Below are 14,980 nucleotides of genomic sequence, written 5' to 3' on the forward strand. Positions count from 1 at the left end.
GCCTTGCAAGTCATGTGAGGCCTCAGACTACATGTAGAGTGTCCTAGGGCATTGTACATGATTGCTATATAGCAAATGAATACCTAAATCAACTGTCATACATGGTATAGAATTAACAGAATTGTTTACCTACAATTCTGTATATTCATTATGGATGTATGAATCTTTTTTGGCATATCAAACCAAATGAAGCCTGAAAGGACAAACAAATGACTCTAGAACATTGTGTATAATTGTAGTATAGCAAGTGAATCTTTAAATTCACCATCATTTTCAGGATATGATAAACACAGCTTTATACCTAAACTTCATTATATTCGCTATTGACATACGTGTCTTTCTGGTCTTAGCTAGTCATGTGAGGCCTCAGACTACAAACAGAGTGTCCTAGGGCATTAAACATGATTGCAATATAGCAAAAGAATACCTAAATTAAGATTAAGATTGAAGTACTTGGTTGGGTTTAACGACCTGTTCACTAAAAAAATTGTTCTAACATTGAATTATTTAAAAAAATAAATACATTATTCTTGTTCCCCATTGTTCAAGATCTGCTTTAAGAAAAGCTTTGATTAGGCCATAGGCATTTTTAGTGCATTCTCTTAAACTAATTGAAAATATTATAGAAATCAACTGTACTTGTAAATGGTTTTTAAAACCTAAGCCAATAAAGCTATTAAAATAAGCACTATTTGACTAAGTGTAAAGAGACAACCTCTGTATAAGATAATCAGTCTGGATTCAATGAATATCTAACTTTTACAGCAAATGTCTTTTGGTAAGATTTGCTTTGAAATATTTATTACATACATACATATACAGACAAACACAGAGTTTCAGGAGTGACATGCTGCATATTAATCAGACATGTAAGCAAGAATTTCACTGTACATGAGAACAAATATGGTTATATATGATAAAGTGTGAATGTGAACTCTCACTACTGCTGTATAGTCTTTAAGGATACTGTAGTTAGGAAAAACACAAATAACCACACATATTCAAATCTGCAAATATTTTATTGTAAACACAAATAACCACACATATTCAAATCTGCAAATATTTTATTGTAAACTATCTTTTACATTTTTTTTTCACTAAAATGAAGAAAATATTGAAGTGTTTCAGGAGAGCAGATACATCCTTCTTTGACCACGGTCTTAAACCTTTCTTCAAGCAACTTTATATGTTCCTCTATAAGAAAGAAATATTGTGTTAAACGGTAGCCAATCAAAATATGAATTTTGGTATCTTTACCATATAAGCATACCATAAGATATTCCATCTTCATCTTCGGTTATCTAGTTTGGCAGCTTTCTTTTTCCTAAGGAGAGAATTGTTGAAAATGATTTCTATATTAAAGTGTCAAGTAATTTTCCAAACACTAATTTACAACAAATGTGATTGAAACACACAAACAAATAAACAAATAATTAAATAAAGCTATATGAGGTTTCAATCACTAAAGTCTTTGCTGTTGCTAGAACAGTTACAATTCTTAAAAATCTTTTGGTTAAAAATAAAATTAAAACAAAAAGTACTAGCCAGTTTTTATCACTTCTGTACTTGATTTTACTGTCTTAACTTTGTCTCTTATATGTATTCAAAGCAAGATATATTGATTTATTACTATCGTACATATCAAAAAAAGATGTGCTTAAATATGTAACAATAAATCAGATAATCCCACACAACATCCATACAATATTTGTTAAGATTGTGTGAAACGTGGGAGATGCTTAAGCTGACACAATGTAGTCCTTTCAACTCAAGTGTCTTCATAAACCACAATATTTTACCAACACACACAGGTTACCCAACATGTCCCTCTAAGTACGTTCCGTCCTTATAAGTCACATCCTGTCACACAGACTTCAAAATGGAATCCAAGTGTAATGTTCATCAAAAATCCAAACTAACAACTCTCTCTTCATTAAACTGTAACACAGTGTGCCAGTAATCCCACCTCATACTGAAAGCCCCTCAAGTCCTGCCTGCTGAGCAGGTTCTCCTTGTGATGCTGATCTGCAGCTCGGAGTGTGCATTGCTGGCTTTTTGAGAGTTGATGGGTCACTGACAGAGTCCCCTGAACCTTAGGTACTGGATGTGCACTGTACAAAGACAATGAAACCATGAAGGAGAATCCTTAAGGAGTCATTACATTACATTTTTTTTTTTTTTTTTTTTTTAATATTTTTATTTTATTAATTTTCATTGTAATCATTCCATACAAACAGATCAATTTATAACCCAACAAATTTAAAAACAAATCAAACCCCATCCCTGAGAAGGAGAGCTTAGCTAAAGGAAAATTTCTTTAAGCTTTTTAATAAGGCAACATTAGACAAAAGAAGGGGAGAAGTAAATATCTATATAAATAAGAGATGGAGAAGGGAGTTAAATGCAATAATAGTTAATTCTCTTATTCTAAAATAATATTGATTAAATCCTGCCAAGTTTTGAAAAAATTTTGTACAGATCCTCTAACTGAAAATTTGATTTTTTCCAATTTCAAATAATATAAAACATCAGTTTCCCACTGACTTATAAGAGGAGAATTAGGATTCTTCCAATTTAACAAAATAAGTCTGCGTGCCAAGAGTGTAGTGAATGCAATCACCGTTTGTTTGTCCTTCTCCAATTCAAGTCCATCTGGAAGGACACCAAACACAGCTGTTAGTGGGTTAGGAGGGATTGTGATACTAAGGCTGTCTGAGAGGCACTTAAAAATTTTTGTCCAAAATGATGTTAGTTTGGTGCAGGCCCAGAACATGTGACCCAGTGAGGCAGGAGCTTGGTTGCAGCGCTCGCAGGTTGGATCCTGGCCTGGAAACATTTTGGACAGTTTTAAGCGAGACAGATGAGCTCGATATATAATTTTTAGTTGAATAATTCTATGCTTTGCGCATATAGAACTCGAGTGAATTCTCTGCTTTGCTACCTTCCACTCCTTTTCTGATATATTGATTAAGAGATCTTCTTCCCAATGTCCTCTTGGATCTTTGAAAGGTAGGGACTCTAATAAGATTTTATATATTGCGGAAATAGTGTTTGTTTCCTCGGAATTGAGCAGTATTTTTTCCAGCATTGTGGAGGGTGCAAGGTGGGGGAAATCGGGCAATTTCTGTTTAACAAAATTTCTAATTTGAAGATAGTAAAAGAAATGTGTAGCTGGGAGGTTAAATTTTGAACGTAATTGTTCAAAAGATGTAAATATGTTGTCTATATAAAGATCTCTGAGCATTTTAATCCCAAAACTTTTCCAGGTATTAAAAACTGGATATACTTGCGAAGGTTGAAAGAGGTGGTTCCCTTGCAGAGGTGCCACTGATAAAAGATTTTCCATCTTAAAATGCTTCCTAATTTGGTTCCATATTCTGAGTGAGTAAAGCACAATTGGGTTATTAGTATATTTGCGATAACTTTCATTTATTGGAGAGCAGAGCAGGGAATATAAAGAAGTACTACAGGATTTTACTTCTATTGCAGACCAAGCCTGTGTATGTGCATTTATTTGTGTCCAGGTTTTTATGGCTTGTATGTTTGCTGCCCAGTAATAAAACTGAAAATTAGGTAAAGCCATGCCACCGTCTGCCTGAGGTCTTTGTAGGGTCGCTCTTCGGATACGTGGGTGTTTTGAGTTCCAAATGAATGAGGTTATTATTGAATCTAACTGTTTAAAAAATGATTTATTGATATATATTGAAATGTTTTGAAATAAAAAGAGAAGTTTAGGAAGGATATTCATCTTAACAATGTTAATTCTTCCGGCTAGAGTGAGATGAAGGGTTGACCATCTATGCAAGTCTTGCTTAATTTTTTCCATACAGACGCCAAAATTTTGTTGATAAAGAGCTTTATGTTTACTTGTGATATTTACCCCTAGGTATTTAAACTGATCTGCTATGGTAAAAGGTAGGGTGTCTAATTTAATATTATATGCTTGTGAGTTCACTGGAAAGAGTATACTTTTATTCAGATTAATTCTAAGACCAGATATCTTTTGAAATTCTGTTAGTGCTGTTAAAACAGCAGGGACAGTGTTTTCTGGGTCCGATATATATAAGACCATATCATCTGCATATAGAGAAATTTTCTGTTCCAGTCCTTCTCTGACAATCCCCTTTATCTGATGAGAATTTCGGCAGTGAACCGCCAGTGGTTCAATAGCGATTGCAAACAACAGTGGCGACAAGGGACATCCTTGTCTGGTACCACGTTCTAGTTTAAAGTAGTCTGAGCAAATTTTATTAATACAAACTGAAGCTTCTGGACTGGTATACAGTAGTTTAATCCAAGCACAAATATTCGGGCCAAACCCAAATTTCTCCAATGCAGTGAAAAGGTAATTCCATTCGATCATGTCAAATGCCTTTTCTGCGTCTAATGATAGTAATATCTCTGGGGTGTTTGATTTTGCTGGTGAATATATAACATTAAACAAGCGTCGGAGATTTGAAGATAGATGTCGGCCTTTAACACTAGAATTACCAGAGCCTACGAAAAAACTCGTAAATCCGTCCCACCTTAAATCGCGTCTTAAATCCGTTTGCACCTCTCCGCCACAGTCCTTTGTCATCTAAATGTGCTGATAAACAAAAACTACTAGCAGCCAGCTATTCCATCCCCCCACCGACTTAGAATGAACTTCTCTCCTAGCTCAAGCCTTGCCTTGATTAGATTACCTGGGATTGAAGTGGAGTTTTACAGTGGAAATAATTCTAGCGTTATTTGGAATACACGCATTTCATGTGTGTTCCATTTCTATAGTAGGCTGTGCAACGACATTTTTAAAACAGAAACGTTTTTCATATTCTAATAGTAAATGACAAAATGTAGGCATAAACTATATAACGTATGAAGCCTGAAGTCCATATATCAAAGAAACACTTTCACAAAAGGTACAAATAAGAGAACACGTGCGCTTTTCTTCAAAAAAAACATAACTGCACAAAAAAAAAAGCCACGTTAGCATGCCACATTGACACTTTTACTACAACTGCCATGGTGGCGTAATGGTATCAGCTCCTGACTGGGGATCAGAGGGTGGCGAGTTCGATCCCGCACGGCTTCACTTCGAGAAATAAACTGCTCTCATTCTTACAATTTTAGAATAACAACATAAATTTGATTTCAGTCTGTAACAGCCGGTGTAACTTATGATACTGGTAAAGGTTAGCTTTTTTTTTTTTTTTTTTTAATTCACTTTTCATTCTCGCGCTATAGGTCTGCAGTGTATCACGCTGCATACTACCGCCCCCCCCCCCCCCCCCCCAAAAGGGTTCTGACACACAAACGTTGGCGAAGCTGCCTTCTTCGTATCTCACCGTCACTTGAAATCAGCAGTTCTTAGCTGCTTATCAATCCATACAACCCCATCTGACACAGCTGTTTTCACATAAATAAAAGTGTACTGAACTGCCTTTAGCTGCAGGTGGAAGTTCACGTCGCACTTTATTCATGGTGCCAAGCAGAGTTGTGTTGCGGTGCAGCAGTCTATTAGCCAGAGAAAGTGACGTGAAGAAGTTGTCTGTTGTTACGGTTCTGCCTTTGTCCAGAAATGGCTCCATAAGCTTTATGACCACAGACTCGGAAAGTCTTTCTCCCGTGGGACGACTGGCATCTTTTCCTAAATAAGGAGTGGCATTGCACATGTACTTTGTCTCCAAATCTGCCGCAATCCAAAACTTGATGCCAAATTTGTCAGGCTTGCTCGCAATGTACTGTAAGAAAGGACAACGGACCTTGGTTGGAAACAGTTGCTCATCAACCGTAATATGCTGCCCTGGGTTGTAACTCAGAACACAGTTCTCAACAAAACGTTGCCAGATGTCCGAAATCGCAGCAAATCTGTTGTTTTTCACACGTTCTGCACGGGTGTCTTTGTTGTCAAAGCGCAAATGCCGCATGATAGTCTGATATCGGTGCCGGGGCATCGTATCTTTGATTGCCGGTACAACAAATAGTTCTGACCAGGCATCAGCCACAGCACCAACTGTAGTCATCGCTGCTCTTGTCAAAAGAATGGAGATAAATGCCATCAGTTCAGAGAGGGAGAGGCTCCAGCTGGGGTCTGCTCTGTGACCTTCGTGGACTGTGCAATCTCTGATTGTCCACAACATACCTATGTCGATCAAACACAAGAAGCTCTGCAGTCGACTGGTTACTTTACGCTGTAGGAAGATAAGTAAATAAATAAAGGTAAATACGTAAACAACATTCGATGCATCTTTTATATAAGTAACATAAAAATGTTTTTCATATACAGGCCATCAAAAAACATTATTGAAAGCAGGACTTAGCACGATACCTTGGCGAGCTCCGTAGGTCCGGCTGCTTCGCTGAAGGACATGTGTGTGACAGATCGACTGGCAGGACGACGCCCAACTTCTTGCTGTATCCAAATGGTGCCATCTTTTGCCTTTATGCCTGGTGCAGCTGTGCTGTTCTTATGTTGGACTGGACGTTTCTTGCGGGGAGGGCTTCTGTTCTCTTTGTCTGATATAGAATCCTCATCTGGGCTCTCCTCTGTGTCTGTCTCATCGTCTTCCTCGATATCGAAAATAAGTTCCTCGCCACCGTCTGAGTCGCAATCGTCCATTTCTTGCAGCAGAGCCAAAGCCTCCGAAGGGGACAACCTCCTCTTTAGTGACGGAGCTGTGGCCATTGCGGTGTCTGTTTGCTCAAAATAATAATCAAGCACAACTGATTCACCTATGTTTGTGTGTCAGGTTTTATCTCGCCACATCAGAGAATTCCACATCTGAGAATTCCTTGCAATTTGCAGCTCCATTCATTATCTCAAAACACCACGCAACATCAAAGTAATTCCCAGTTATGTCCACCACTCACACCCACGCCCATAACCATACAGAGGTGATTCATTCAAGTTTATGTGTCAGCTGTTTATCCCGCCACATCTGAGAGTTCCCTGTAATTTGCAGCTCTATTCAGTATCTCAAAACACCACACACATTCACAGTAATTCCCAGTTATGTCCACCACTCGCACCCACGCCCACATTCCACATCAGAGAATTTCCACTTCCAGCATAAATTCACACCTGATCTGACGCTGTTCGTTTTCAAATAATATTGTTAATATTTGAATGTGATGATTTTATATACCACGGATCAGAAATCAGCAGTTCTTAGCATTGCACCACGCACGCTGTCGTATCAACCACCAACTGTAACTTGCTTTCTTTATTCTTCGATTATAGTCTTGAATAAAAGTACACTTTTATTTATGTGAAAACAGCTGTGTCAGATGGGGTTGTATGGATTGATAAGCAGCTAAGAACTGCTGATTTCAAGTGACGGTGAGATACGAAGAAGGCAGCTTCGCCAGCGTTTGTGTGTCAGAACCCTTTTGGGGGGGGGGGGGGGTAGTATGCATCGTGATACACTGCAGACCTATAGCGCGAGAATGAAAAGTGAATTAAAAAAAAAAAAAAAAGCTAACCTTTACCAGTATCATAAGTTACACCGGCTGTTACAGACTGAAATCAAATTTATGTTGTTATTCTAAAATTGTAAGAATGAGAGCAGTTTATTTCTCGAAGTGGAACCGTGCGGGATCGAACTCGCTACCCTCCGATCCCCAGTCAGGAGCTGATACCATTACGCCACCGCGGCGGTTGTAGTAAGAGTGTCAATGTGGCATGCTAACGCGGCTTTTTTTTTGTGCAGTTATATTTTTTTTGAAGAAAAGCACACGTGTTCTCTTATTTGTACCTTTTGTGAAAGTGTTTCTTTGATATATGGACTTCAGGCTTCATACGTTATATAGTTTATGCCTACATTTTGTCATTTACTATTAGAATATGAAAAACGTTTCTGTTTTAAAAATGTCTTTGCACAGCCTACTATAGAAATGGAACACACATGAAATGCGTGTATTCCAAATAACGCTAGAATTATTTCCACTGTAAAACTCCACTTCAATCCCAGGTAATCAAATCAAGGCAAGGCTTGAGCTAGGAGAGAAGTTCATTCTAAGTCGGTGGGGGGATGGAATAGCTGGCTGCTAGTAGTTTTTGTTTATCAGCACATTTAGATGACAAAGGACTGTGGCGGAGAGGTGCAAACGGATTTAAGACGCGATTTAAGGTGGGACGGATTTACGAGTTTTTTCGTAGGCTCTGGTAATTCTAGTGTTAATAAATCCAGTTTGATCTTGTGATATTACCGAGGGCAGCACTTTCTCCATCCTTCTAGCTAGGATTTTTGAGAGTATCTTAACATCATTATTCAGGAGTGAAATTGGTCTATATGATGCACATTGTAACAAGTCCTTATTTTGTTTAGGAAAGACGGTGATTAATGCTTGTCGAAATGTTTGAGGTAGTATTTGGTGGTCTTTAGCTTCTGTAAATGTTACCAATAAGAGTGGAGCTAGCTGAGTGGAGAATTTCTTATAAAACTCTACGGGGTAACCATCAGGGCCTGATGATTTCCCGCTTTGTAGTGACTTTATAGCGTCTAGTAATTCTGTTAGCGTTAGAGGTTTATCTAGTTCCTCAGCACTTAAAGCATCTATTTGTGGTATTTGTGAATTATCCAGAAATGCATTAGATTGCGTGTTGTCTTCTTTGGGCTCAGTGGAATATAAAGACTTATAGTAATCTCTAAATGTGTGCATTATTTTATTATGGTCGATGATTTCTTCTCCATTCTTGTTGGTGATTACTGGTATTGCATTGTGAACTTCTTGTTTATGAATTTGTTGAGCTAAAAGCTTATTAGCTTTTTCTCCGTGTTCATAGTAATGCTGTCTAGACTTATAAATAAGTTGTTCAGTTTCTTTAGTTGTTAAGATGTTAAGTTCTGTATGCAGGGCCTGCCTTTTCCTGTGAAGAGCTTCACTTGGACGCCTGGCTTGTTCTTCATCTATTCTAGTAATTTCATTTCTTAGCTCTGACACTTTCTTGGTTTCTAATTTATTTCTATGGGAAAGATATGAAATAATCTGGCCTCTTAGGAAGGCCTTTAGAGTTTCCCAGAGTGGTCCTGCAGAAACCTCTGTAGACGTGTTTGTCTCTAGGAAGAAGCTGATTTGTTTGGATATAAATTCTGTGCAGTTCTCGTCTGCCAATAAAAGAGGGTTAAGACGCCATCTGCGAGGTGAGTACGAGGGGCTTATTGATTTTAGCTCCAAGACTAGAGGGGCATGGTCAGAGATAACAATTGTGTCATATTTGCATGATTTAATTGTAGGCAGGAAATTATTATCTATAAAAAAATAATCAATTCTTGAGTAGCTATAATGCACTGGTGAGTAGAACGAATATGTTCTTGAGTTTGGGTTAAGAAACCTCCAGGGGTCTGATAAGTTGTGATCATTTAAAAACTGTGTAATTATCTTTGCAGTATTAGATGTCGTCCCCCCTGTCACGGGAGTCCTATCTAAGAGTGGATTTAAAACACAATTAAAGTCCCCAGCCATTATAATTTTATGAGTGTTCACATTGGGAATGGATGCAAATAGATTTTGCATGAATTCCTTATCATCAACATTGGGTGCATAAACATTTATCAAAATCATTTTACTGTTATATAAGTTGCCCATGACCATCACATATCTCCCTTCAGGGTCCGACACTACCTCTGATGCTACAAATGGAACTGTTCTATGTATGAGAATTCCCACCCCTCTAGTTTTCTTTATAAAGCTAGAATGGAACATTTGGCCAGTCCAGTCTTTTTGTAATCTGAACTGATCCTTGGTTAGTAAGTGGGTCTCCTGTAAAAATACTATTTTAGCGTTTAAGCCTGTTAGGTGAGAGCATACTTTCTTTCTCTTTAATTCGTGATTCAGGCCTTTAACATTCCAGCTCACAAAGTTAACTGTCCCATCATGGAGACATTGATTCTGAGTTTTTAATGTCATTTTATAGTTTTAATTGGTAATATGGCAGTTTTAATCTTAGTTTCAAGATTCCCCAGGAGTTGTTGCATGTTAGCCTGTTGCTGCATTGATATTTATAATTATAAGGATTATAAGAATAGATTAAATATAACCTGCTCTCCTTCTCTCCCCCCTTTATCCCCCCACCCCCATTTTGCCTCCCCACATGAGGCTAGACCCCACTTCGCGATGTTCCAGTCCTCTGACATACGAAGAGACAGAGCACGTCCAAAACAAAACAAACCCCACCCTGCAGCGGCGTTACAGAATTAAAACAGAGATATCTTTTACAGTTAAATCCTTAATACTATCTGCCGAAAATGTTCTCATTAACAATATTTAAGCTTGAAATAATCTTCAGCGCTTTTAAGTTAAGATATTAAGATTAAAAAAAAAAAAAAAAAAAAAAAAAAAAAAAACAACCCTGGGAGTGATTTTAAAAACTAGTCTAGGATAAACCTGGTAATTCATACTGTAATAGTATAATGGTAATTGTATAAATAGTAGAACAAGCATTAAACCAAGGGTATGAAGTTAAACAGTCTACTTTAAGGTATAGTAAAATAAAATAAATAAATAAATAAATAAAAAGGAATAAAAAAATAAATAAATAAAACGAATCCTACTTTAATCACTTCCACATTTTCACACTCACGTCTATAACTCTATAACTCTGATTAAAACATAAACATATAACATATAAAGTCCAGATAAAAACAAAAAAGAAAAAAGAAAAAAAAAAAAAAAAGAAAATAAGATGTATAATTATAATACCAGTCTCTTTAAACATGGATCCAGCGATCAGATCATAGGTCTTTCCCGTGCCTTGATAGAATACGGCTCTTTAATTTTAATTAACTTTCAAAAAAGTGTCGGAAACAGCTTCTTTAATTCTTTTTCAGCTTCTTCTTTGCTGAAGAAGATATAATGTCCATCTTGAACTTCCACTTTCAGTTTGGCAGGATACAAGAGGCTGTATTTGATATCGGCTTCCCGTGGCATCCTTTTAATGTCGTTGTAGGATCTGCGTTTTGCAGCTGTTGATGGTGAGAAGTCGGGAAAAATACGAATAAGATTATTTTCGAATATAATCTCTTGCTTGTGTCTGAGAAGTGCCATCACATCAAGCTTACATCTTAGTCGTTCGAAGCGGACAATAAAAGACCTAGATTTAAAGGCGCTTGGTATCTTTGTGCGATAAGCCGTGGCTATCTCATTGTCGAGTTTAAAGTCATCTCCAATTATTTTAGACAGTAATTCTACTGCAAATTTCACTGGGCTTGAGCTTTCTCGTTTCTCAGGTATACCCTCAATTCTTATATTATTTCTTCTGCACCCATCCTCCAGGGCTGCAAGTCTGTCTCCAAGTTTTTTGTATTCCGAGTTCGCAGCTGTGGCTTTTTCATCGGCGTTAGATGCCATTTGTTCCGCTGTTTCCACTCGAGCCGTGAGTCCCTGCTTAACGTCTTCCAGCTGATCTGAAACGTCATTAATATGATCATCAAGCCTTTTCAGTTTGGAGTTAGTTTCTTCAATGTGTTCCACTAATTTCTCCAACATGCCTTTAAAGTTCACGTCGAAACGTTCAAATAGACGCGTTTCCTTATCTTTGTTATCCTTCTTGAGCTCAGTGGCCACCTTCTTAAGATCATTTGTGTTATCTTTCTTAAGCTCATTCATGGCCGTAACCATGGCAGTGGCCAGTGTAGTGTTCATCTCTTTCTGTGTAGCTATCTGTGTAGCGATCATCTCTTTCAGTTCGGACAGTTCGCTTCTGCTTTCGTGCTCCGCAAGTGAAAATGCAGCTCCTGTTACAGGCTCGCGATGAGTAGATGAGAGCACGTCCTGCAGAGCCCTTTCTAGTCTCGAATGATCCTCAGAAATCGGCAATCCATCGCGACCTGTATCACTTGCGCCTTCGCTCCCATTTTCACTCTCGACTGGAGACGATACAATGGAGCGGGGTCCCAGGAATTCTGCGCACTCTTCTGCCTGTTCCAGGTCAGTCTCCGTGATGCCATACCTTACACTTGCACTCAGGCCGGAAGTCTGTCCGGACTTCGATGCAGCTTTAAGTTTCTTTTCCGGTTCTTTCTGACTTTTCTTCTTGTTACTCATGCTTGTATATTGTAGTGGAAGTTCCTTGGTCGGGTTAAATACAGGATACCTCTAAATAATATGAAATACGTGGGAAAATAAAGCCGCTGCTAGCGGAGCTCTGCTTCAGACGTCCATCTCCTATAAACGGACGAAACCAACCTCATTACATTACATTTTATTAATGATCAGGTCCTTAGCATACTTGAGGTGGTGCTGTGTGGTACAGTAGATGTTATGTGACATGAAACCACAGCCCACCGGCATAGAGGAACAGAATATGTGAGAGCTGCAGGTTCACATTGTCATACTGAGAAAAGCTTGGAGAGAGGCTTTACAATTTGAAACAAAAAGGAAAGTTCTTGCTAAAAACAGCCACATCTTTACGTAATGGCGGCACAGTGAAAAAATATTCAGAAATGTATTTCTGAAAATCAAAGAGTGAACAAGTTTAATAAACTGTACATATGTTCACAGAGCTGTCAAGATTTCTGTGCAAAACTTAGGCAACACCTGAGCCAATATACCCTGATTTTTTGAGAATAAGGCAAACTAAATACGTGTAAGTGAAATTATATCAAATATTTACAGTAACAGATAAACCCAAGTGGTATCTGAAAGGAGCAAAATGGTTGGAAGCCAATAAACCTTTACTTCTAATCACATTTCTACAGTCCAGAGCTAGTCACTGATCTTAAAAACACATTACATCTTGTAAAAATACAAAGTTCTCTCCCTTTTAGGTCACCAAGAATGCAATTATGTACTGTTATCACAAAAAAACAAAACAGTTACTTTAGATATTTTAAAAAACATTTAGGAACATAATTTAAAAAATTAACTAATGTTTAGTAAAGCATTGTCCAATATGTTAAAGAATACATTTTACACTTTCAAAGTAAATGCAATTTAGGTTATTGCTCAAAATACTTCAAATCCCCCCTGTTCAGTAGGCTTAATAATTAAAGTCAGACTCTTAACATTAAAACATTGCAATAGTTTGTTACTAGAATTCACATGCAGAAATAATGAAACACAAGTAAAAATGTCTCTCTTTTTTGTAAAATGAATTACTGGTTTCTTAAATTTTTGGAGGTTTGCAACAAGTTTCAGTTGTGTTTCTGCCTCATAGTAATACATGTTATATTTAAAATCATTAATAACAGCAGCATACAGATTCCCTACACTGTCTTACTGCATGTCCAGCACGACTGGCTCACCTTGTCCTTCTTTATAGTGTGTGTGTCACCAAGGAAGAGCTCATCCTCCACAGCCACAAGTCATTTCTTCATTTAGATAAATGCCTCTTAAAGCAAAGAAAGATGAGGTGTGTCATTTACTTCAAAAAAAAGGAAAAAAAAAGAAACGCGCTCTTTGTCTTACCAGTAACATCAATCAAGTACATTTTCTGTACATCCCAGTACAAACACTGTAACAATCTACCTACCAGAAAGAATTCCATTTGTATTTGAGCCAATATTCAGACGTGGAAGAAAGCAAATGACATTTATTTTTCTAGTTTTTCTTGGTTCAGAAGTAAAACTCTGAATTCTGTAACAAAGTTACCCTTTGGAATTAATGTTTTTGCAAACACGCCACGACCTGAAAAAGAATGGGAAATAAACACATTATATACACTGCAAAATAAAAAACTAGGACTATGTAGAATAATTAAAACTGTGTAGAATAATATTCTTACCTTTTATTTTGTCAATGAACTTGGCTTCAACGTGCAAGTCTGTCATTTTGAGCACGGATATACCTGTACAGCAGGCATGCGCAACCTTTCCGCTATTGACGGCCGCACTACAGACTTTTTACTTTAATAACGGCCGCCAGTAAGTCCAAGTAAACTTAATAATGTTTTATGATTTATGTAAAAATTTACAGATTACACATTAAAACAGAGTATGATATATCTGACAATATTCAATTTACTGGTCTACATATGTAAAAAAATGTCTACGAAACGTCATATAGGACAAAAAACCTTTACAGCAATTGTTTCAGGAAGTTTGGAAAACATCGCCATTAATGGCTTCCTTGCTCTTGCATGTTTGCAGACAGACTTGCAAAGTCAGGGGACTCGCTGGAGACCATTAGCCGTATTCCAGACTCTAGATTGCTGTCTACCAATCGGGTTCGGTACTTGTTTTTCAGATATTTCATTCTGGAAAACGCTGCTTCGCACATATGATGACCGTTTGCTAATGGCGATAGGCAGTGTATGGACTTAGCCACAAGGCCGTACAGGCGTACACTCCCATTTCCTTCTCAGTTCCATATTGGCTAGCCGCTAGTCACGTGACTTCAAATGTACTCCTGGGTGTCAGCCCATTTCAACCGAACTTAATATTCAAGTAAGCAAATCGGCTTTCGGCGTCACCATACCGACCCGGCCGACAAAGATTCCGCGGCGTTGAGACCCCTTACTCGCTGGAGTCCAGAGACCCTACACCTGCACGGCCGCCATTACGTACACTTTAATATACACGTCCACGGCCGCCAAAGTCCTTGCCCACGGCCGCATGCGGCCGTACGGCCGCAGGTTGCGCACAGCTGCTGTACAGTATCGCAGCGTTAGCGCCGAGCACCGCAATGGATCGATTCTCTGCTCTTCATGAAGATCTTGGAAGGAAAGACCAGTTGGAAAAAGCACTTGTGACATTGCAAAGCTGCTGTTTTTATAAGATCGCTTGCTATAGATTATGAAATGGTAGCTCATTCTTTTGGCGATTTATCCCTAGCTGATGCAACTTGTCCAGCGCCGTTGCAATATATTTCACAACGGAGACGCTCTCTTTCTAATTTCTTTTTCGTTGCAAGGTTTACTTATGGAAGTGTCTGCACAAACTTAATGTGGAGGTTGACATATACTGTACTTCATGTGTGCAACTTCTTTATCGCGATTAAATAGTAACTCACATTTCGCTATAACTCGTGCAGGACGCAGCGTTATACACACTTCTCAGAA

The 14,980-nt window shown here is 38.0% G+C and overlaps 1 long non-coding RNA gene across 2 annotated transcripts; it reads right to left on the bottom strand.

Annotated features, from left to right (window-relative positions):
* Nucleotides 1-1,053: 1,053 nt before the first annotated feature.
* LOC114669386 (uncharacterized) lies at nucleotides 1,054-14,696 on the bottom strand. 2 transcript variants are annotated; one of them, XR_003719039.2, is made up of 4 exons: nucleotides 14,575-14,696; nucleotides 13,706-13,768; nucleotides 1,271-1,324; nucleotides 1,054-1,194 (listed from the first exon to the last, which is right to left on the bottom strand). It is a non-coding gene; the product is annotated as an uncharacterized LOC114669386 (long non-coding RNA). The 2 variants fall into 2 exon arrangements; XR_007936149.1 differs by having other exon boundaries at nucleotides 1,061-1,324.
* Between the last annotated feature and the right edge of the window lie 284 nt (nucleotides 14,697-14,980).

This window comes from Erpetoichthys calabaricus, chromosome 1 (genome assembly GCF_900747795.2).
Source record: "Erpetoichthys calabaricus chromosome 1, fErpCal1.3, whole genome shotgun sequence".
Taxonomy (NCBI): Eukaryota; Metazoa; Chordata; class Cladistia; order Polypteriformes; family Polypteridae; genus Erpetoichthys; species Erpetoichthys calabaricus.